Below are 25,113 nucleotides of genomic sequence, written 5' to 3'. Positions count from 1 at the left end.
CACTTTGCTGCAAAATAATTGTTGCTGCCGCTAGGGAGCGTCTAGATTTCTAGGCTAGGTCCCACCGAGATTTGAACTCGGATCGCTGGATTCAGAGCCCAGAGTGCTAACCATTATACCATAGCACCTTGGCGTGTGTCAACTTTTCCCATGAGCATCAGAGATTTAAGTCATTGAGTCCAGAAGCACAATAGCAAGGAGCAAATGAAGCCTTTGCTTTTTAAGCCCTCTCCCAACTGAGCTATTTCGGCCAGATACTTGTGCGGTTTAGCCAGCAGGGATGTCTGGGAGACCGCCCGTGATTTTCGAGAAGAGCAGAGCGAAGGTCCCAGAGAGAAAATGAGTGGCCCGTACAGGGACCGAACCCGCGACTTTGGCGTTATTAGCACCACGTTCTAACCAACTGAGGTAACCAGCCTCTCTCTGGCACATTTTATCCCCAATTTTTCAGAAATATCCTGGTTGCACTAATCAGGCTGAAGAGATTAAAAGCAAAGCCTAATATTATTTTTTTTCAAATGTTCATCACTCTTATTCCCGGATTGATTACTTTATGCTGGATAACGATTTAATTTCTAGACTTCAGTCTTGTGCATATCAAAGTAGTATTATATCGGACCATGTTCCTCTTACTCTTGATTTGACCTTTCTGAATTTGCCTTCCCCTAGGAGGAACTGGCGTTTCAATACTTCACTCTTGGCAGATGATAAGTTTGTTTCCTTTGTTGCTGACCAAATTCCTTTTTTTCTAAGCGTTAATAAATCAGTAGACATTTCAGATTCAACAGTGTGGGAGGCCCTTAAGGCATATATTAGAGGCCAAATGATTTAATATGGTGCTAATAAAAGGAAGCTCTCTAAAGAAAAACAAATCTTACTCGCTAATGATATTTCAAAGTTAGATGAACAATATGCTATGTCTCCCACGCCAGATCTGTATAATAAACGTCTTAAACTTAAATCAGAGCTTGACTTGCTTTCAACCAATGAGATAGAGGGCCTTTTGAGAAGAACTAGGAGTGTTTTTTATGAAAGTGGGGAGAAATCCGGGAAAGTTTTAGCTAATAAGCTGCGAGGGCTACGTGCAAAACAAATTATAAATGGTCTTCGTCTAGATAACGGGGAGGTCACAACTGATCCAAATACTATTAATGACAAGTTTAGAGATTTTTATTCTACTTTGTATACATCTGACTCCTCTTCGCAGGGGGATATCGAAGATTTTCTCGACCGACTAAATGTCCCCACGTTATCCTTGGATGTTCGTAACCTTTTAGAAGTACCGATTACTCAGGAGGAAATGGCGGCTAATATCTCATCTCTACAATCTGGCAAAACCCCGGGACCTGACGGCTTTCCGTCAGAATTCTATAAAAAATTCTCAGTTCAACATGTTCCTTTTTTGACATCTGTTTTTTCTGAGTCTCTTAAGACTGGGACTCTTCCCCCAACGTTAAATCAAGCCTGTATCTCTTTATTACTCAAAAAGGATAAAGACCCCTTGAACTGTGCGTCTTATAGGCCAATTTCTTTGCTCAACTGCGACGTTAAAATTTTAGCGAAGGTGCTTGCCTCTAGACTTGAAGATGTCCTCCCCACTATCGTCTTTCCTGATCAAACAGGGTTCATAAAGAATCGTCAATCATTTTTTAATATCCGCCGCTTACTCAATGTGGTATACTCTCTGAACCAGGCCATCCCAGAATGTGTTGTTTCTTTAGATGCAGAGAAGGCGTTTGACAGGGTTGAGTGGGAGTACCTTTTTTTAGTTTTGGAAAAATTTGGATTTGGCCCGATCCTTCTCTCTTGGATTAAATTACTCTATAGTACCCCTTCTGCAGTAGTCCTAAGCAATGGTCTGCACTCTAGGCCATTTAACTTGCACCGCGGCACTCGACAGGGCTGTCCGCTAAGCCCACTACTATTTGCCCTAGCTATTGAGCCTTTAGCAATCGCCCTACGCCAGAGTCAGCAGATCACTGGAATTACCCGTGGTGAGACCGTCCATAAGGTAACTCTATATGCAGACGATCTACTGCTTTTTATGTCAAATCCACAAACTTCTTTACCCGCAGCTCTATCCTTGATTGAGAATTTTGGTCGGTTTTCTGGTTATAGGCTTAATCTGCACAAGAGTGAATTTTTCCCAATCAACGAGGTAGTTACACAACTACAGTATTCAAACATACCACTTAAACTAGCAAAAAATAAGTTCACTTATCTTGGGGTCTGTATCACTCGCCATCATAAGCATCTTCTTAAACATAATTTTGGCATGCTTCTTGAACGGATTAAGAAAGATCTCTCTAAATGGTCCCCTATAAAGATTTCTCTCATTGGGCGCATTAATTCTATTAAAATGGTGGTGCTTCCTAAATTTCTTTATCTCTTTCAGTGTTTACCTTTATTTATTCCCCTGTCTTTTTTTAAGTCTTTGGACTCTGTTATCTCTTCTTTTATTTGGAATGGAAAGCACACTCGCTTACGCAAAGCATACCTTCAGAGGCCTAGATGCAATGGTGGTATGTCCTTACCCAATTTTAAGTTTTACTACTGGGCAGCTAACATACGAAATACACTTTATTGGTGGCATTATCACCTTTTGACCAATAGACCGTCCTGGGTGGACATGGAAATAAATGCTTGCATCTAAACTACAGTCTACCTCTTATATTCCGGTCGATTGCCCAGTGGTGAAACACTCGTTGAGGATTTGGATCCAATTCAGGAAGTCATTTGGTTTTAGGGACCCCTCTCTTCTTAGCCCTGTGTTCCGTAATCATTTTTTTTCGCCCTCAATGCAGGATGGTTCATTCAATAGTTTGTCTCAAAAGGGGATAAAATGTTTCAAAGACTTATTTTTGGATAATGTATTTGCTTCCTTTGAACAATTGGTATCACGTTTTGGTCTTACCAAGTCAGATTTCTTTAGAGTCTTGCAAGTAAGACATTACGTTAAGTCACTTATACCAGACTTCCCAGCGATGCCCTCCGAAAATCCTTTGGATAGGTTCCTTTAATGTAATACATTGGCCGAGGGCTCAATTGCTACTATTTACAATTTAATTATCAATCTGTCATCTTCATCCCTGGATAACATTAAGAGAGCTTGGGAGGAAGACCTTGACAGACCACTCTCCGAAGACACCTGGAACTGTGTCCTTAAACAGGTCCACTCATCGTCAATGTGTGCTCGGCATTCACTTATACAGTTTAAAGTTGTACACAGAGCTCATATATCCAACGTTAAACTAGCTCGAATGTTTCCTGGTACTAGCCCTATGTGCAATAGATGTCAATGTACCGAGGGAACGTTAACTCACATGATCTGGACATGCCCCAAATTAGAGCGTTACTGGCGTTCGATATTTCACACCCTTTCTGTGGTTCTTCAGCATAGATTAGAGCCAGAACCTCTGGTGGCATTATTTGGAGTTGCCCCAGAGGACATATGGTTGTCAGCATCAATGTGTAAAGTCCTTGCTTTCTCTTCCCTACTTGCACGTAGAGCAATATTATTAAAGTGGAAAGATCCCTTGCCACCCACTCATACTCAATGGATTAGAGATATGATGTCCTGTCTCTGCCTCGAAAAAATTAGGTATTCACTGAGAGGATCAGAAAAACAATTTTTTAAGATGTGGCGATCTTTTCTTGACTATGTCGATACGTCTATTTGAATAATGCCACTACTATTGTTTTTATTTTTTTTTATATTTTTTTTTTGTTTATTTTTGTTTTTTTGTTTATGTATTTGGTTGGAGGTTTATGTTTGTTAGCATGTTTGTAAATATTGTATGTATGCTCGGTTCTTACAATTCCATTTTGAAGTAATGGATAGTATGGGCATCATTCTTAAATTGGATGGTGAGGGGTGGGGGATTGTGAATGTGATTTATATTGTAAAAATCAATAAAAACAAACTTTGAACTAAAAGCAAAATCTAATAATGGGCTCGTCCGGGATTGGAACCCAGGACCTCTCGCACCCTAAGCGAGAATCATACCCCTAGACCAACGAGCCGAAACATACGCCCACCCTACTGCTGCCCGGCCGCAAACATTTCAGCTTGCATGGCTTAAAGCGCAATTTTTTAATCAAATCTACAATTAAAAGGTAGCCAGTGCAAAGTTGCCAGCACAGGGGAAATGTGGCCTCTTTTTTGTGGTCATTGCTAGGGATCGCGCCTCGTCTTTGTCTTTGAGAACGATGGACACCTTCTCTCCATCATCGAGGGGAATTAGCCCGTCATTTTCAAGAAGAGCAGAGCGAAGGTCCCAGAGAGAAATTGAGTGGCCCGTACGGGATCGAACCCGCAACCTTGGCGTTATTAGCACCACGCTCTAACCAACTGAGCTAACCGGCCTCTCTCTGGCACATTTTATCCCCAATTTCTCAGAAATATCCTGGTTGAAGAGATTAAAAGCAAAGCCTAATAATGGGCTTTTCCGGAAAGCGAGAATCATACCCCTAGACCAACAAGCCGAAACGTACTGCCTCCCTGCTGTTGCCGGGCCGCAAACATTTCAGCTTGCATGGCTTAAAGCGCAATTTTTTGATTAAATCTACAATTAAAAGGTAGCCAGTGCAAAATTGCCAGCACAGAGGAAATGCGGCCTCTTTTTTTGTGGTCATTGGAAATCACGCTGCAGCACCTGCACATGTGCTAGGGATCGCGCCTCGTCGTAATGGTTGTGATGATGATGCGCAAAAGAGGCGGACGTGGTTCCTCTGCCGAAACCCAGGATTGAACCAGGGACCTTTAGATCTTCAATCTAACACTCTCCCAACTGAGCTATTTAGGCCAGGCACCTGTGCGGTTTAGCCAGCAAGGATGTCTGGGAGACCGCCCGTCATTTTCGAGAAGAGCAGAGCGAAGGTCCCAAAGAGAAAATGAGAAAATCACGCTGCAGCACTTGCACACGTGCTAGGGATCGCGCCTCGTCTTTGTCTTTGAGAGCGATGGACACCTTCTCTCCATAATCGAGGGGAATTAGCTCAAATGGTAGAGCGCTCGCTTAGCATGCGAGAGGTAGCGGGATCGATGCCTGCATTCTCCAGTGCTGTCCATCCTTTTTACGCCCTCCTTCAAGGGGCACTCCCTAGATGAGCTCTTGCGGCTCAGTGCGGCTCCTTGCGATAGCAAGGAAATATGAAGCCTTTGCTTTTTAAGCCCATGTTTCCCCAATTCCGACTCGGTTTGAGAGTGCCAATTTCACTGCCACGTCAGCAGTTGCGCATCACCTCTGTTTTTTCCCTCCCTTCCGCAAAGAACCTAAAAAGTTTCCATCGAGATTTGAAATCGGATTGCTGGATTCAAAGTCCAGAGTGCTAACCATTACACCATGGAAGCAACACACCCAGCTAGCTGGCTGGCTGTGAAAGAGGCAGATAGCGATGAGGCTAGGTGGTATCAGGTAGATTAAAAGAGGCGGACGTGGTTCCTCTGCCGAAACCCAGGATTGAACCAGGGACCTTTAGATCTTCAATCTAACACTCTCCCAACTGAGCTATTTAGGCCAGGTACCTGTGCGGTTTAGCCAGCAAGCATGTCTGGGAGACCGCCCGTCATTTTCGAGAAGAGCAGAGCGAAGGTCCCAAAGAGAAAATGAGAAAATCACGCTGCAGCACCTGCACACGTGCTAGGGATCGCGCCTCGTCTTTGTCTTTGAGAGCGATGGACACCTTCTCTCCATCATCGAGGGGAATTAGCTCAAATGGTAGAGCGCTTGCTGCGCAAAAGAAGGGGCCCAATCTTTGCGCCCCCGGACACAAGCCAAAAAGACGCGAAAAACGAGAATTTGCCCACAAATTTCCCCTGCAACATTATTAGGGCTATATTCCTGTGCGTTATGAAGGAGTTTTAGTCACATTTGAAACAAGTCACACTCCGCGGGCTGGATTCGAACCCGTGTTCTGCGTGTGATCAACTGCGCCTGCGTCTTCATTTATCCATGACATCATTATATTGATTTATATTTTTTTGTGTGTATTATTATTATTTTTAAATATTGAAAATTACATGTTGTTGATTATTTAATAAAATGAATAAAAATGGAGGGATATGATTTGATTGACATGATTTATCAGATTTGTTTTAAGACACTTCAAATGTTTTATTAAATGTTTTTTTTGTGTATATTATTTAAAAAAAATTGCATATTACATGTTGTTTATGATTGAATAAAATGAATAAAAATGTTTCTTCAAATATGTGTGTTTTTTGTGAGGGATATGATTTGATTGATATGATTTATTAGATTACTTTAAGACACTTTAAATGTTTTATTAAAATGAATACACACAAATATTTCAATGACACTTAAAATGTTTTATTAAAATGAATACACAAATATTTAAATGACGCTTTAAATGTAAAAAAACAAATATTAAAATGAATACACACAGATAATGAAATGAGTACACAGACACAAACACACACACATATATATATATATATATATATATATAGGACAATATGAAAGACTGGGTGGAACCATGTACAGTAATATATACAAAATATATACAGGAAAAAAGCAAATTGTTTATTGAGGAGGTGGAGTTTGGCTTGTATTTTGCTGGCGCTGTTCTGCCAACCAGTCATCTAAAGATTTTCCATTTGAGGCACGCAAGCAAAATGTGGCATTACCATATCGGCTATGGCCAAACTCTTTGGTTTTGGGCTGCCCACATTTGCTGCACATGTTAAAGGTTACCCCTCGCACATACTTCCTCTTATGGACTCCGCTTTCCGTCTCCTGGGCCCGCCGGCGCCTGTTCCTCTGGGTGTAACGGGAAACAGGAGCAGCAGACACAGGAGCAGGTGGAGCTGGGCCTGCACCGGATGTTGAAGCACCAGAAGGTGGAATCACCATTGACACGGTCATGTCTGGGTTAAGGACTAGTGACAATGACCCAGGTGCTGAAATGGGCTGCACAACTCCTGATGCTGTGGGGGCAGGTGCAATGGGGCACACCATGGTGGTGGCAGCAGCAGGCCGTCGACCTGGTCGCAGAAGAGGAGCCTGTCCTTCTCGATTTGGCGGAAGGCTAAATGTATGTTTTGGGCGTGAGGTCGATGCCGCTTCATCCAATTTTTCCCTCGGTGGAGGAAGCTGCGTATCAGCCACAGCAATTGGGTCAGGTGGAGTCAGTCCCTGAGCGAGGACACTCATTTCCTGTTTTTTCTGCTGCCGTTGGAACCTGAAAATAAATTACATGTATTATATATATGTTTAAAAAAGTATTCAGTTAATTTGAAGAAAATAATGTGCCTTGCTTACCACTGAATGAGTGTCTTCTGGTTTAGCTCAAACAGCTGGATCATTGTTTCATCCATCAGCCTGCGATTGTTAAGCACCAGCTCTCGGATGTGGTGGTAATCCGAGAGGATTTTAGACCACCTGGGGCGGCAAACTCCAGCCTTCTTGGTCGGCGACTTGTGTAAAGCACACAGCTTTGTACAAATGGCCTCAACCAAGCGGCTGGTGCTGGGCCACTGTGCTGGTCCCCCGGGATGTCCAATCAGACACCGTTTTACACTCTCCACACCCGGTGTGACTCCGGACCGCTTTGGTGCCTTAAAGCGTCCATGTGTCAGCTGAGGCTGATGTCGAGGCTGATAGTTGACCCGCTGTTTGTCTATGTCATGGAGAGCTGTCCACAGCTGAATGGCCTCTGTCACCTGCAGGTCAGTGAGGTAAGGAGCCTCACGAAGACCAACCAGGTAACCAGCCATATCCTGGACCTTGTCCCACCCAGCAATGCCATCGGGCCCAATGACTGCTCCCTAGTGAATTCAGATTAATGTTAATATATGTGGAATAAAACGAGATTGAAATTAAATAAAGCCCTTAAAGTGTTTTACCTGAGCCTCGTCGGAGAAACTGCTTCCAGTGTCAGATGGCTGTGACAACACTGAAGGGGCAGGGGCAAGTTGGTGTCCTTCTCTAGTTGATGTGGATGGCTCAGCCAGTGACACGTCAGCCATTGATACATCAGCCAGTGATGCTGGGGACTGAGGCTGAGGCAAAGATGAGGGGCTGTTTGCGAGATCATGGCAGGGGTCATTCTCGTACAGCACTGGAACTGTGATGTCCTCCGTGATCTCTTCCTCAAACCCCTCATCTTGCAGGTCTTGGTCATCAATTTCCTTCACCAGCCTGTCTTCATCCTCTGGGTTCTGGAGCACTGGAGTCAGTGTTTTGCCAGTCTGGCTGTAAAGGTACTCTATTCCTAGCAATTCACCTACGAGAATAAAAGGGGAAAAAAAATGTCTTAATATTTTGTCTAGTACATTTAAGTCTAAATTGATACTTAGTAGAGTATTACAAAATAACAAATTAATGAATGTCTTGCCTGTATATGCTCCAGGAGGGCGATAGCGCTCATCCCAGGGCTTCCCAAAGACTGTCTTGCTAAGCTGGTCCACAACCTCTCTCATGGCACTGCCATATGACCGGATGGAGGACGCTCCTTTTATGGCATCTTCCATCCGGTCATCATTCCAACGCATCAAGCCCTCAAGGAGATAGGCTTGAAAATGCGCATCACTGGCACTAGTTCCTAAAAGTAAAAAAAAAAAAAAAAAAAAGGGTTTTATATGTCACATATGTACAATATATTTACTACACATGAGGTGCTATGAAGTAGCTGGTTACATGTAATAGAGTTATGTAATTACATAAAATAATTATTGTCATTATAACCAGAGTTATTAGTGATTTGTGAGGCAAGACAGCTTTGTCAATGCTTTTATGACATCAGAAAAGAACTGTAAAAGTGTGACATTTATTAATGTGACATTAATTTAACGTAATGGAAGCAGTTACAGTGCTTATATTTTTTTACAGAAAAATTACTAATCCATATGTATGTAATACCTGGAATAAAACGGTTCAGGTGGAGGTGGAATGACTCCAAGGAGGTAGAGCCTCGAGCACACCTGTAGCAACACAGCATCGCCGCATGAAATGCCAGATGTCCAGGCGCACTTCAAGCTCATCCCACTCCGAAAACATGGCCTTCACCTGAGACTGGCCGTGCTGACTGCAGCAATCTCTGTCCACGTACATCACCTTTGGGGATGCCTCTCCTGCCTCTCGGTAGCGTTTCATTAGGCCAGCTGCCATGGGGTACAGTGCATGTCCCTCGGCGGCTGTTAGGACAGAGACAAGGACTTGGCCGTGTTCGTTACCAACATTTGTGCACCAGGCAGCTGTTCCTGAAGCAGCACCGGCAAGTTTTTTTGTGACCTATTGAAGAAAAAAAAGATTTAAAAAAAATAAAAAAAATAAAAACTCATAACTGTTCATTATGTACACACACACATATCCATATCTGGACAATTTCTGGATATAAACAGGGCTGTGATACCTTTTTTGTGGAGTCCATCTTGAGAACACAGCCAAATACAGATGTTATTTTGGCCTTGACCTCGTCCAGTCGCCCCAGAACATCCCTGGCGTACACAGCTAACAGCCACTTAGGTTTAGGAAGGGCAGGTAAAAGGGGAGGCTCAGCAAACACCGGAGGCTGCACAAGGGAGGACCTTGTGAATGGTTCACAGGCAGTCAGGTACTGCAGGACACGCTGTGTCCATGCCTCACTGTGTTGTTCCATCAGCTTCTTGTAGAGCTGAGTCACACTGTTGCCCAGTGTCCTCTCCCTCATCATCCTCACCACCCGGTTGTCACATGAGTATCTAAAGAAACAACAGTATAATCATGCAAATGCTTTGGTTGGAAAAAATAACACAAATAAAAGCGCCTGATAATGAATGATTGTCATTATGAATTACCTGTATGTCAGCAAAGCTGGAAACTGACTGCGGTGGCCCATATCCAGCTGTCCTAAGATGTCCTCGTTCCAAGCTGGATACTTCTTTTTGCAGCGTTTGCACTCCAGATACTCAGTGGCAAGGTCATACCACCCATCAATGTCCAAGACCTTGCGCACGGTACGGTAAAGTCCTGCCGCTGTAAGTTTGTGCTTACCACAGTCTGGGCGAACGCAGAAAAGAGGAAACAACCACATCTTTAGCGGCATCCATAAGAAAATGGGCCGACAGAAGAAGAGGTCAGGTGAGGCGGGTGGCTGGGTGTTTATTAAAGGGGGCTGAGGAGGATACCACCAAAGCTTCAGCTGGGACACTATTTCTGGCTTTCCGGTTCGCATGTTGGCCTTAAACAGTGTGTTCCGGATCCACTCATGCTGGAAAGGTGGAAGATGATCTTTCCAGTGACTAGGAAGCTCAGCTGGTGGCTGATGATGAGGAAGAGCTGGTGTCTGTGCTGTTTCCGCTGATGGAGACGGACCGGCACAGGCCTCTGAGTGAACAGTAACATAAACAATATAAGGATGACTGTTATTTGATAGTAATATGCCATAAATGCAGTCCACAAACAGCCGGCGAAGCAGTAATTTTAAACAAGTATTAATAATAATTATGATTATATTTAGGAATAACAGTGAATAAAATGGTATTAGTGTCAAGAAGCAAAGAACACAGTGTACACTTTATTGATGTAAGGAATATGGGATCAATATAGCTCTTTGAGAATGAGGATTAGATGGAATGAAAGAAGGAAAATGAGTCGTGATGAATTCAGTAAAAAAAAGTATGATGCCCACAGACATGAAGCATGCACACAGACACAATAAGGAAAAACTGTTCCTCTAATTATTAGAACAATGAATCTCCACCATCCTGTCTGCTCAGGTTGAGTGAGTGAGAAGAGCAAGCGATGTGAAAAAGTTATCCAGTGATTGTTTAGCAACAGGTAAGTTCGGAAACGCAAATAAATACACTGACACCTTTTGACATCCTTAAGGTTTGGAAGAAGTGCACTCAAAGAATGCCTCCCGCTTGAGGCATGATGTCACATAATTCTGTATTGTAAACAAAAAATATTTAAAAATGTTTACTTATTTTCAAAAATAATGATTCTCAGTGGGTTTCCACAAAACATTCTTATAATATTTGCATTTGTGTCATATGCCACACCTGTATTTAGCTGTGCTTCACATTGTGATCATCATCTTCAGCAGTGGGAATGGAAGTGCCTGGAGCACAAATGTACAGAAGACATAGTATAACCTATATGAACATTATAAAAAAAAAAAAAACGTTTTTGCAAAAAACTTTCTTATGCTCTAAACAATGTGATGACACACAAAATACTAAATTATTAACTAAACTTTTATTGGTCTCATGAGGATATAGCTTAATTAGCGGCCGGCTAATTAACTTAACAGTAGCTACATGTTTTCTTTTCTGTATTTTATCATGGGAAAAGTTACAGGTTCACAGGTACTGAAGTAAACCTGTAATATACACGCTAGCTAGCTATATTGGCATGTCTAATTTTCCAAAAATACACAATGTATATGAATAAATATTAAACGATAGCCTTACCTGTTGCAAAGATGACAATAATAGGAGCCGCTGATTGGTCAAAAGTACGTCACAGAAGAGAAACACGATTGGTCAAAAGTAAGCCATGGGAGAGAAACGCGATTGGTCAAAAGTAAGCCACAGGAGAGAAACGCGATTGGTCAAAAGTAAGCCACAGGAGAGAAACGCGATTGGTCAAAAGTAAGCCACAGGAGAGAAACGCGATTGGTCAAAAGTAAGCCACAGCAGAGAATCGCGATTGGCTCACGTGGGCTTACTTTGGGCTTACTTTAGCTCAATCGGTAGGAAGCAGCAAGCGCAAGCGAGAGGTAGCGGGATCGATGCCTGCATTCTCCAGTGCTGTCCATCCTTTTTACGCCCCCCTTCAAGGAGCACTACCTAGATGAGCTCTTGCGGCTCAGTGCTGCCGAAAAAGTTTTTTCAAACGAGGTACTGCACACATTCCTGGCAAAAGCAGGTCCCCGCGAGATTTGAACTCGGATCGCTGGATTCAGCGCCCAGAGTGCTCACCATTACACCATGGAACCTTGGTGTGTCAACTTTTCCCATGAGCAGCAGAGATTTAAGTCATTGAGTCCAGAAGCACGATAGCAAGGAGCAAATGAAGCCTTTGCTTTTAAGCCCATGTTTCCCGAATTCCGACTCGGTTTGAGAGTGCCAATTTCACTGCCACGTCAGCAGTTGCGCATCACCTCTGTTTTTTCCCTTCCTTCCGCAAAGAACCTAAAAAGATTCCACCGAGATTTGAACTCGGATCACTGGATTCAAAGCCCAGAGTGCTAACCATTACACCATGGAACCCAGAGTGCTAGGATGTGGTTCCTCTGCCGAAACCCGGGATTGAACCAGGGACCTTTAGATCTTCAGTCTAACGCTCTCCCAACTGAGCTATTTCGGCCAGGTACTTCTGCGGTTTAGCCAGCCGGCATCTCTGGGAGACCGCCCGTCATTTTCGAGAAGAGCAGAGCGAAGGTCCCAGAGAGAAAATGAGTGGCCCGTACGGGATCGAAACCGCAACCTTGGCGTTATTAGCACCACGCTCTAACCAACTGAGCTAACCCGCCTCTCTCCGGCACATTTTATCCCCAATTTCTCAGAAATATCCTGGTTGCCCTAATCAGGCTGAAGAGATTAAAAGCAAAGCCTAATAATTGTCTCGTCCGAGATTTGAATCCGGGACCTCTCGCACCCTAAGCGAGAAACATACCCCTACACCAACGAGCCGAAACATATGTCCTCCTTGCTGCCGGGCCGCAAACATTTCAGCTTGCATGGCTTAAAGCGCAATTTTTTGATTAAATCTACAATTTAAAGGTAGCCAGTGCAAAGTTGCCAGAACAGAGGAAATCCGGCCTCTTTTTTTGTGGTCATTGGAAATCCCGCTGCAGCACCTGCACACGTGCTAGGGATCGCGCCTCGTCTTTGTCTTTGAGAGCGATGGACACCTTCTCTCCATCATCGAGGGGAAGAGAGAGAAGGAGGAATGAAGGGGAAGGAGAAGAGAAAAAAAGAGGGGAAGAAGGCGGAAATCGGCGGTTCGAATCCCGATTGGAACATGCATCAACTATTGCAAACTCTTACAAAGTGCTATGAATCTATCAAATATAGCTTAAAAACTGATACAAATAGAATTGGTAATTGTTGCAATAACAATAATAAAAATAAGAATATGATACTACTACTACTGCTTATGATAATAATAATAATAATAATAATAATAATAATAATAATAATAATAATAAACATTTGTATCATTCTGACAATCACTTCTCACATCCTGTGGACCTGTCCATACAATTCTGTCCCTTTCTTGTAAGTTTAATGCTTTGTTTCAATACAAATACTTAAAATAAGAATATGATACCACTACTGCTTATAATAAATAATAATAAACCTTTATATCAAAGAAGTGTTTCTGACATTCACTTCAGTTCTCACACACTGTGGATTTGTCTTCAATATCATTCTGTCCCTTTCTTGTAATTTTAATGCATTGTTGCAATAAGAATAATAATTAAAGCTGCGAGCAGCATTTAGCGGTGTTCAAGCAGTTAAGGCAGTTAAGGCAGTTAAGCTCAAAAGCATCAAAAGACATTAAGTTTTGTGTAGCAAGCATTTAACCACTGAGATCATAGACACACAAACACATACACACATGTTGTTATTGTTGTTTTCAATGCTATTGGGATGTGTCATCATGAAAATATACTTTAATGGTCTATAAGCATTTCACATATTTCTTTGTGAAGCAAGATGTGGACGGGACCTTTCAAACAAGCTATCCCACAATAATCTAGATGGTCTAGGTAGGGAGTTACAGCTGTTCCAAGCCGGAGGTCTCACGGATTATATAAATATATATATATATATGCAATATAGTTTTGAACATATATTATTGAAAATACTTTTCTTCTTTCATATGTGCAAAAAATTGAAATGAATGAAATGATACCACAGAGACATTCTTCAATATGCAAACGATTCAACTTGAATAAATTAATTGATTGTTAATGTTACTTATTTTCATATGCATTGTTTAAAAACAACAACATTGTATTATTCTGGCAGTAAAATGCAGTTTTGTTTTCTATGACTTGGTTTGATACCATGTATTTTTTTAATAGCATGTTTTTCATATTAACTCTAATAAAAATGCTTAAACACATTTTGTTATAGCTATAGATATTTGAAATAAATGGTAGGTAAAAAAATGCTTATTACAGATTTCCCATTTAAAACGCAATTTTTAGTTTTCATTTTAATCATATAATTTTATTGAAAAAAATGTCTAAAATTTTCATGTTTACTCAATAATGCATGCTTACAGACACACTTTTGGGATGTTATTGTGAAAATCTAATTTAGTTTAATATAGTTGATAAAATCTAATTTAGTTTAGTTGAATATTTAGGCAATATACTTTAATAATATTAAAGTATATTACCAGTCCATCATAATAATAAAATAGCTTTAAGAAGTAAAATGGCCAGCAGAGGGAAGTAGAAGACCACTTATTGGCTCACTTTCATTTTAAACAACTTGGTTTCAGTAATATCCTGCACTAAGGCAAACCATTTTTTTCATGTTAACTCCATAATGCATGCTTACACACACACACACACACACACACACACACACACACACACACACACACACACACACACACACACACACACACACACACACACACACACACACACACACACGTGTGGGATATGTTATTTTTGAAATCTCTTTTAATGGTCTATACGCATTTCACATATTTCTTTTTGATGTAATAATATACAACTAATTTAAAAAAATAGCTTTAAGCATTTGTTTGTTAGCCAATGCTGAAAGCTGATAAAAAGATTAAACATGTCTAATACTGCTGCTCCCTCTAGTGGACAACTTTGGTATTACAGCCTATATAGAGTTGAAATGAATTAATGGAAATTTGGTTTTTCACTTATATTTCGGTAACGAGAAAGTGAAAAAATCTGAAACTCAGAACTTAGATAGTGTCCGAGGAGCCCTGTTGAACGAGACCATCCCGGTGTTGGTGGCCGATCGGGGCCGGGAGTTATGCCCGTTCAAAGGCATATCTTTTGGGGCTTATATCTCGGGAATGCCCAGGGCAAATCACACCAAACTCGAATCGAAGCTAGGTGAGGAAGTGCCCTTTCCAACGAGCTATCCCACAAGAATCTAGGTGGTCTAGGTCGGGAGTTACAGCCGTTCAAATTCGGGGGTCTCTCGAATTAGCGATCCGCGGGGGGGCGCTCCCGAGGCCCGTGATGATAGATTTCGACCAAGGCCCAATAGAGGACTTTACCAACCAAATTTGAACGCGCAGGGACTTTCCGTTTTCGAGTTATGAGTGAATTTGTACTGGGAGGGCGTGGCCTAACGTTATACTTTCGTTTTCAGCCTTCCTGTGACACAATTGTGAATAATACATTAATTTTAACAAAATTTGATTGTAAATGTTAAAATAATGATTTTATAGAGTCTAAATATGAATTATATATAACAATATTAGGGAGTAGTATGATGAAATGACAGCAGGGGGCAGTAAAATACCATTTATTGGCTGTTATAGCCATCCAAACTGTTAGCTGTTATAACCATCCAACTTACACCCTATTATAGCCATGCAAATGAAGAAGTTATACCTTTTCTGACAATTATTGATCTATTCTAGAGAGTGCAGAGAATTGTACTGCACTGGTTTTAAACAGGCAATTTACCATAGGAAATACATGGTTTTGAAGCTTTTTAACAGTTATAGCGCCACCTATGGTCCGATCTCCATGAAACTTTGCATGCTTCTTCACCATGTTCTGACACATATGCTCATCAATTTTTGTGAAGTTCTGAGTTTTTATTTATGATTTATAGGCTTTTGAGTGTATTTTGCCCCGCCCTTTTTTCTAAATGACCCTGTTACAGCCACCCAATTGCAAAATTTCAACTTTTTTTCGCTAATTATTGATCTAGAGAGTCCAGAGAATAGGCCTAGACTGGTTTGGTTCCGATCGGGCGAAAAACCAGGGACTTCGTGCTTGAACACCTAAAAATAAGAATGTGATACTACTACTACTACTGCTTATAATAATAATAAACCTTTATATCAAAGAAATGTTTCTGACAGTCACTTCTCAGATCCTGTGGACCTGCCTGTTATACAATTCTGTCCCTTTCTTGTAATTGTAATGCTTTGTTGCAATTCAAATAATTAAAATAAGAATATGATACTACTACTGCTTATAATAAATAATAATAAACCTTTATATCAAAGAAATGTTTCTGACATTCACTTCTCACACCCTGTTTGATCTGTCTGGAATACCATTTTGTCCCTTTCTTGTAATTTTAATATCTGTGTGAGTTTGTAAAAAGTTTTCCAGATAGGTTTGATAGAAAAAAGGCAAAGGATACTGTTGTAGAAAAAAAATTATTTTTATTTTTTATTTACAAACACCTTCTCCTTCTCTCTCACATAAACACACCCTCGCGAGCATACACACACGCATGCACACATGTACGCACGCACGCACACACACTCACAGACACGCGCACGCACACACACTCACAGACACGCGCACGCACACACACACACACACACACACACACACACACACACACACACACACACACACACACACACAGTATATAACAGGTTGTGGACTATTTACAAACAAAATAGCTTTACGTAAGCTTACATAGTCTCATATGGGGTAAATGAACTAATTTAAAAAGCAAATGAACAAATTAGCTTCATGGAGGGTGAACAAATGACCCTAACGGATGCGCACACGCACACACACACGTAGCATTTTTAAATAAACGAATTATTTTCTTCTTCTTCATCTCCTCCATCCACTGGTCAAGTGGCATAACAGCAGTCTGGGGACAGTAAATGTGGCCATAATACTGGCTGTGGCCAGTATCTTTGTTGCGGTGCTGGTGGCACAGACTGCACTTGTTTTTGTCCACAGTGCGGACGTAGGGCCTCCGGGCAGGTGGTGGGGAGGGAATGGGGCCAGCAGGAGCAATCTGCCGGACGACAGGAACTGGAGCTGGACACAAAAACACAAACGGGCCAAAGGCAGGACTGGGGTTGGGGATGACAGGTGAAGGAGCAGAAACAGATGTTTGGAAAATGGGGGCAAATGCAGGACTGGGGTTGGGGACAACAGGTAAAGGGGCAGAATCAGCAGGGAACAACTGCCTTGGCCGGAAAACTTTTGGAGGAGTGGGGTGCGGAGCTGGAACTGCAGACTTTCGCTTGTCCACTGCCTTTCCCACTGTGCTTTCAGGCAAGTGGTAGCGGTGTTGGGGACCAGGCTGTAGGGGTGCTGCAGTGGGGCGAATCTGTCCAGGGGGGAGAGGCCTAGCAGCAATAGGAATGGGGGCTGGCAAGTTCACACCCTGAAGCAGGATGGCACATTGTTGCCTCTTCAGCCGCTTGTTGTGCCACTGAATTAAGGTTGTTTGATTCACCTCAAACAATTGCAGGGTGGTATTCTCCATCACTGTACCATTTCACAGGACCAGCTGCCGAATCTTGCTGTAGTCCCTCAGAATTAGAGTCCATCTTGTTACGGCATGATTTCCCAATTTTTTTGGGCTCCTGTGAATATCACACAGTTTAACAAAGATAGACTCTACCAGGCGGCAACAGTCTGGCCACTGAGCAGGGGATGCTGTTGACCCAAGGACGCAACGGGTCATGCTGTCCACACCAGGCGTGAATTCAGGATTGGTTTTTGAGCACCTGAAGCGTCCTGTTGTAAGACGCACCTGGTGCCGGGCAGCGTACGCCACTCTCTGCTGGTCATACGGAAGCAGGCTTTGCCATAGGGCAATGATGGTATGGAATGCTGGTGGCTCAGAGTTTGCCCAGTTTCCACCCTAACCCCCACCAATTAGCCTGCCAGGTTGTCCGCTCTCTCTATCCCTGGTACACTGCGCTCATCCAAAGCCTGGTAAAATATAAGAGTAAATCAATGTTATAAAGATACAATATCACAAGCAGAAGAACAACACAACGATCACAATGTACTTGTCACAAGAAGTCTTACCAGCGGTTGCTCAGGCACCGTTGCACTGCTGGAGGAGCAGTGGCTGCAGCAACAGAGACAGTGAGAGTGGTCGGGAGAGGAAGGATGGAGGGGTAGGTGATCATGGCAGATGGACCAGAGGCGGCGTAGGTGGTTGTGGCAGAGGATGGACCAGAGGGCACCCTGGTCATCCAGTTGTAAGACTGAAAAAGGGGGGAAAAAACATGTTTATGGAATTTAATTTATCTTTTTTACTTTGCTTTTTTATTAATCTATTTACTCTTTAGATTGTATTAATGGTATTTAGTTTGTTTCTATTTTTCTTTTCATTGTGCTATACAAATAAAGTTAATAGTGCTATACAAATAATACTACTTGTACTTTTATTATTAAGAATAGTTACCAGTTGTTGATTAGGTGCTGCTGTGGTGGTGTTAGCAGACCCAGTCTGGACAGAGGCAGGAGTGCTGGCTACGCTGATTGCGGTGGGTGATGTGCCAGGGGACAGGTCCAGCACCTCAATAGTGGGATCCAGGTTAAGGTCCAAACTGACATATCTGAATAACTCATCCTCCAACTCCTCCTCCGTGCCCACATCCTCCAACATCTGTTCTGTCACCTCAGAGTCAGGATCCACGTCCTGCATGGCCTGCCCTGTTTGACGGTACAGGTAATCTATACCTATGAGTTCACCTGGGACAGACAGGAGAACACAGTAGAGGGAAATCAGTTTTCAGAAAAATAATATAAAAATATTCTATTTTTATGCAATATAAAAAGCAATTTAAAGCTGAAACTCACCCGTATAGACAGATGGTGGCTGAAAAGATGGTACAAGCTGTCTTCCAAGTACCTTAACACTGTGGGTGTTGACACAGTCCACCAGGTCCCCGGAGTAGCTTAACAGGGACGGAGGTGTGCCTGCCAGAGATGCCATTTTACGGTCCTGATTCCACCTGTTCAAGCCTTCCAGGAGGTACAGCTGGAAATGTAAGCTGTTGGTGCTTGTTCCTTTAGATAAGATCAATAACGTTACATTACTTTTTTTGTGCTATGCTATTTGAAAGACATTCATTGTGTCACCCTTAATATTTCTGATGAATAATGATTTATACTGACCTGGAATGAACCTGTTCAGGTGTAGATGAAAGGACTCCAGCGATGTGGAGCCCCTTGCGCATCTGTATTTTGGCAGCACAGTACCATCTTTGGTGGTGCTGCCAGTCTGTGTGTAGAGCAGCACACCTGGTTCATCCTGAATGCACTTGACGTGCCTCATCTGGACTTGCCAGATGTGCTGCATCCTCTCCTGGTCCAAGAGAGGGACACCAAGAAGGTCTCGATCCTTTACCCCCATCAGCTCGCTGAGGAGGTGCTCGATCATCAGAATGGTCTGCTGCTCTCCTCTTGTCCGCCTTCGGCAGTGCAGGGCCAATTCATCCTTGGTGATCCGTTGGTCCACCATAGTGTCGGTGATACCAGGGACACCTTCATGTTTAAGCTGCTCCCTCTTGGCCTGCCTCAGCAGAGACACATCCCCACTGTCCCATTCAAAAATGCAGCAAGACATGCGTGCCATGAAAATGGGGTAAAGAAGAGGATGTGCATCTTTAGTGCACCCAGCTGCCAGTCACCGCATGAAATGGTAGATGTCCAGCTTCACCACCAAGTCTGGCCACCCACCAAAACGCTGCTTGAGCTTGGTCTTCCCAGTGCCCTCCCGACAGCAGTCGCAGTCCACATAGAGGAGCTGAGGCGGAGCCACACCCTTATCAGTGTACCTCCGGATGAGGTCAGCTGCCATTCGGTCCAGGGCTGGACCCTCCTGAGCTGTCAGAACACTAATGAGGATCTGGCCCACCTCATTGCTGACAGATGTTAGCCACTTAGCTGTCCCCTTTGCAAACCCCTATAGCTTCTTTGTGATCTGTAATCACACAGAAAAACAGTGAGTGATGCTAAATTATTTATATATGGAACATTACATACATACTACTGTACTACTACTAATGGTGTACTTTCAATTCTTTTGATTGAAATGTAAAAATAGTTACCTTTTTGGTTGAGTCCATCTTCAGAATGCAGCCATATGTGGACGTTATGCTGGCTTTAATGTGGTCAATCCTGCACAAGATATCTCGCCCATAAACAGCCAGCATCCACCTGTGGGAGGGGATAGTTTCGGGCTCAGGTGGCTCCTGAAACCTCACAGGGAGCAGGCTTGGCTGGGAGATGAAGTCTGAGCAGGCACCAAGGTATCGGCAAAGACGCTTCAGCCACTCCTCGCTGTGGTTCTCCCGCAGCTGCCTCACTAAGCGAGAGGGGCTGTTGCCCAGGGCCCTCTCCCTCAGGAACCTTATGACAGCATGTCACAGGCATACCTGAATAAAACAAAGGGAAAGAGAGACAGAAAGACACAAACATTAAAACCAGCTCATCTCAATTGTGTTTTAAATGACACACATTTGTTACACAAGCTAAGTAATCTCAGTATACTCACTTTCGAGTTAGGATCAGCCTAAATTCCAGTCTGTGGGCTAAGTCCAGCTGGTCCAAGATGGCCTTGCTGGTGGAAATTAAGGCCGTTTTTGCACCCACTGCACCAGAGAGTCTCCGTGATCATAAGGTAGTCCTGGTCCACATACAGAACCTGACGGGCTCTCTTGTGTGCCCCATAGCCTGTGAGCTGTCTCCCACACACAGGACAGGACAGCCTGATCTTCCAGAGGTGGTATGGCATCCACAGTAGAAGCCGGTGTGTAAAGAAGCGCTCTGGAGCGGGGCCTTGGTGATAGATCAGAGCTGGCTCTGGTGGATCATACCACAGCTTCAGGTCAGTACGAAGCCGATGTTGCTTCCACAAAGCTGCTGAAATCCATTTCTGACCCTGTGGTGGTATGGTTTTCATCAACTTTGCGGGAAGCCATCCAGACTCTGAACCTGGAGCGATCAGCCTATCCTCGGCAGGTTGAACAGAGGATCCAGCCACAGATGGAGCAGCAGAGGGAACACAGGTGGAGCTGATCACAGGGGTGAGAGGAGCAGAGGACGTCCCAGAGGAGGCAGCGGCTGACACTTCCTAATGTATTAAAAAAGGCAAACACATACAGTAGATATGATTACAAGCCACTTATGAGGAATGTTTGTTCAAAATGTAGCATATTTATGTGATCCAACAATATTAGTGTGAAGAAAATGATTAAATGAAATAGTTTCTCACAACTCTAGAAGCAGCTCCTGGAGCACAGGAAGCAGAGGTGGCTTCAGACACAGAAGAAGGAGGAAGAGACAGGGGGGAGACGGTCTGAATATACAGCCTGGGACTGCGTGCAGGAGATGGTGTCCTAGACGCAGGGCTGGACAATGCAGAAGTGCTAATAGGCTGCAAGATTAAGAGAACACAGTTTACAATATTGAATGAAATAATATATCATTATCAGGTATTGCAGTAACAATGATTAGATAAACTTAGCATATCTTTATGGAATGAAATTTCATTTTTTTGACTATATACATTGGTTGCATGCGTCCTTGCCACACCTAGGTTTGGCTTTAAAGCTGCACCATGGGCCCCACCATACCGTGGCTTTGTAAACTGACAAAAAGAAATTAGTAACATTATGTGAAGCATTTTAAAATGCTATAACATATGATAACATAAATATCTGCAAAGACATGCATTTACCGATGCCAAAGTTAAAGTAGGCTTTAAAGGTGCTTTTCCAGATGTTGTTCCTGACTGCCCTGGTGTTACAGGTGGTGACGTGGATGGTGTGGATGACACAGGGGCCACAGGGGCCAAACTGGAAGGCTACAGTTTCACAGAAAAGGAAATTTAATTCAAAAATACACAATACACCATCAACACATTACAGTTTTATGAAACACTTATACCTTTTTTGTATGGAAACCACAGTCACATGTCTGTGTCCCCCCAAACAGAGACATTTGCCCCCTGTGTTGCAGTGGACACTTCTCAATCTGTAACATATGACAGTGAATCATAACTATCTGCTCCCTCTATATATTACATAGCTTCCCTGTGTTTATATACATGCCCAAGTTTACCTTCTGATACAGGTCATGCCATTTCTTCTGGCGTGGTGCCGGTCTGTTTCCATCCTCAGAAGGCCAGACCCCCTGTGTGGCAAATCTGCGCAGGCGGGTCATCCATTCACCCTCACTCATAGCCCTGTGCTTCTTGTGCTTGGAAGCCATCTTCCAATAAAAGATAGCGTGTGGCAAAATACAAAGTTTATGACTATTCAGTAGAGTAGTTAATCCATTTCATACATTTATTTCACATAGCACATATTTCATCTCAGTGTTTTTGGACAAGGTTATAGTTTGATATTTTGGGAGGAAGGGATATTGTGGTGTGTGGGTATATGCCATAACATAACTCGGTAACACTTTACTTGAAGGGGTGTACATAAGACTGACATGACACCTTCATAACCATGACATAACATATGTCATGAATATGAATCAGGGTTTATGCATGTTTATGACAACTGTCATTAAGTGTCTTTCGCTCAATAATGACATTTTGAATGCACATATGACATTGTTTAAGATGTCTTTGTTATGACACCTTGACATAAACCATAACATCATAACCTGTCAGTGTCTTTGTCATGACAACTTGACATTAAATTAAGTTAAACTGGCATGTGGTTGGTTTTGACATTGGCTGTCATGAGGCCATTATAACTGTGTCATGAATATTTTTCGTGACCTCAACTACAGTGGTACAAATTGAATTTGTCATTAAACAGTTATAATGGCCTCATGACAGCCAATGTCAAAACCAACCACCTGACAATTTAATGTAATGTTAACCAATAAAGCTAAGTGGTTTCTTAAGTTTGATAATTAATCTGCTATGTCATGTTTATGGCAGGATGTGTTGTCTTAGTAATGTCAAGTTGTCATGACAAAGACACTGACAGGTTATGATGTATTGGTTTATGTCAAGCTGTCATAACAAAGACATCTCAAAAAATGTCATATTTGCATTAAAAATGTCATAATTGAGCGAATGACACTTAATGACAGTTGTCATAAACATGCATGAAACCTCCTTCATATTCATAACATGTGTCATGTCATGATTATGAAGGTGTCATGTTAGTCTTATGCACACCCCTTCAAGTAAAGTGTTACCCATAACTCCATAAAAATCAGATTATTACATACCATTTCGATTACATAGACTTACAATTAGCCCACATTATGATTATTATCGATTATAGCCCACTTAAACAACACAAGGCCCATATTACGTCATACAACGTAATGTTAATGTTAATAAAGGCGCAGTTTTATGGTTAGCCTATGTATTGAATTACAGCTGAAATGTACAGACACAAATTATTTTACCTCTGGTAAAAACTGGCGCCCAAAACTGTAGGCTAATTAATGTTAACGTTATGCATAATTCAGCCATATAGCGGTACGAGGTAATCTATATGATAGGCTAGCTATTTTTAGCCAACTTAATATAAGCATAACAACGTAATAACATACATTATGCATGATAGTAATTATATTGATATAAACATGTAAAACTGTAAACATTCATTAAAAATAATGAAACGGGCCGCTACCCTTGACCTCTGCTACATAAATAAGACGTTCTTGTAACGTTAGTACACGTAATACGCTAGCTAACTAGTGCAAGTCACTTAACTAAATATAACAACATTGTCGGTTTCTTACCTCGATGTAGTGACGTGAAATCCAAAGTAAACCCAGTACTTTGACACCTGTAAAGTTTCAACTTTTTTTTCAAAACCGCTGGAAACCACTTAACCTCTGGCGATGCCCCGTCAGGTAGATGGAGGGTTTTTGGGAATGAAGGATAGCGATTGGTTGTCAACAAAAGCAAGGAGACGGAGATTTCGGAAATGGACTTTATTGATTGGCTGTAAACTGTGAGGTAAAGATACACATACTGATACGTGATTGATGCATACGTATTAAAAAAAAGTTTGAAATGGATCACAGTAATTGGAAGCTGGGAAACGGAGATGATGGGATCAGGCTTTATTGATTGGCTGTGAACAAAGATGGAAAGATGCCAATAGTGATACGTGATTGGATGGCAATTGACAGTCTCTCGTTCTCCCGGCACTGCTAGCCGGGCAACTGCGGTGAACTGCTTCGGGCTGGTCCGGTCTTTATCCGTGCCTAAATTGCACCCGTGAAAGGGAGCCTCACATTTCGCACAGGCTTGGCATAGCCTCTTGCGGGTAAAGTCAGGGTTAAGCCTAGAGGTAGGCTTAGATTGTACTTTGTTTGTTTGAGCCATATCTGTTGTTGGGGGATACAAATTGACCCAGTAGAGCAGGCCAATAATATGCACAACCCGGAGCTAAAGTTCCGTTTCGGTCTGTCGAGTGGGAGAGCGGTTACCGAAGACAAACTTCTCAAAATATCCAAAGGCAAAAGTGAGTCATACAACAAAGAGTTGGAGGGACACAACCTCCAAACAGAAGCAAAAACGCTAGTACATATAGGCCTATGCCGAATCGAATGACCTCATGCCTGAGAGCCTGATAGGTTACAAGTTACCGGTGCCCTCCTTATGAAAACAAAATCCAAGTTCGATCGCTGTCGTAAGTTATTACGGATGCTCGATGGTGTTTTAAAAACAGTTTTGAGCAGGACCTCTCTGGAACACAGGCCTCCAACCACCCGGAACAAAACATGAGCATTCCATCCACGCGCCACAGCAAACATAATCTGATGTAAACTTTCACAACACCCGCTGTCTTATTTGAACACAAAGCAACTGACCAAGCTGTTAACGCTAAAAGGGGCCAAGAAACGTCGTGTCATGTGTCCTAAATGACACGGATGTGTTAGTGGACACACGTGTGCTAAATTCTGCAGCTGTGTTGGTGGTTGCATGGCAGGACGTCAACGAAAAACACATTTCGTCCATGGGTGGGCTCGAACCAAAAACCTTTCGGTTAACAGCCGAACGCGATGACCTATTGCGCCACAGAGACCTACAGCTAGCCTTTCCATGGGTTAGCTTATAAAAAAAAGCAGACCTGGACTTTTCCGTCAATGGCGAACTCGCTTTCCACGCTGGAAACCGAGACCCCGTTGGGAAGAGAGAGGGCTAATAGATGCGCCCAACGT

The 25,113-nt window shown here is 42.6% G+C and overlaps 4 non-coding genes across 4 annotated transcripts; all 4 read right to left on the bottom strand.

Annotated features, from left to right (window-relative positions):
- Positions 1 to 3,951: 3,951 nt before the first annotated feature.
- On the bottom strand, positions 3,952 to 4,023 carry trnap-agg (transfer RNA proline (anticodon AGG)). The gene has a single exon. It is a non-coding gene; the product is annotated as a tRNA-Pro (tRNA).
- A 270-nt stretch (positions 4,024 to 4,293) lies between these two features.
- Positions 4,294 to 4,366, bottom strand: trnai-aau (transfer RNA isoleucine (anticodon AAU)). Its single transcript has one exon. It is a non-coding gene; the product is annotated as a tRNA-Ile (tRNA).
- A 7,779-nt stretch (positions 4,367 to 12,145) lies between these two features.
- trnaq-uug (transfer RNA glutamine (anticodon UUG)) lies at positions 12,146 to 12,217 on the bottom strand. The gene has a single exon. It is a non-coding gene; the product is annotated as a tRNA-Gln (tRNA).
- A 24-nt stretch (positions 12,218 to 12,241) lies between these two features.
- On the bottom strand, positions 12,242 to 12,314 carry trnaf-gaa (transfer RNA phenylalanine (anticodon GAA)). The gene has a single exon. It is a non-coding gene; the product is annotated as a tRNA-Phe (tRNA).
- Positions 12,315 to 25,113: the final 12,799 nt, after the last annotated feature.

The sequence above is a fragment of the Siphateles boraxobius genome, unplaced genomic scaffold, assembly GCF_051911475.1.
Source record: "Siphateles boraxobius isolate OS27281-9 unplaced genomic scaffold, OSU_SipBor_1 239, whole genome shotgun sequence".
In the NCBI taxonomy this organism is placed as follows: domain Eukaryota; kingdom Metazoa; phylum Chordata; class Actinopteri; order Cypriniformes; family Leuciscidae; genus Siphateles; species Siphateles boraxobius.
This window is presented reverse-complemented; position numbering and strand designations above follow the sequence as displayed.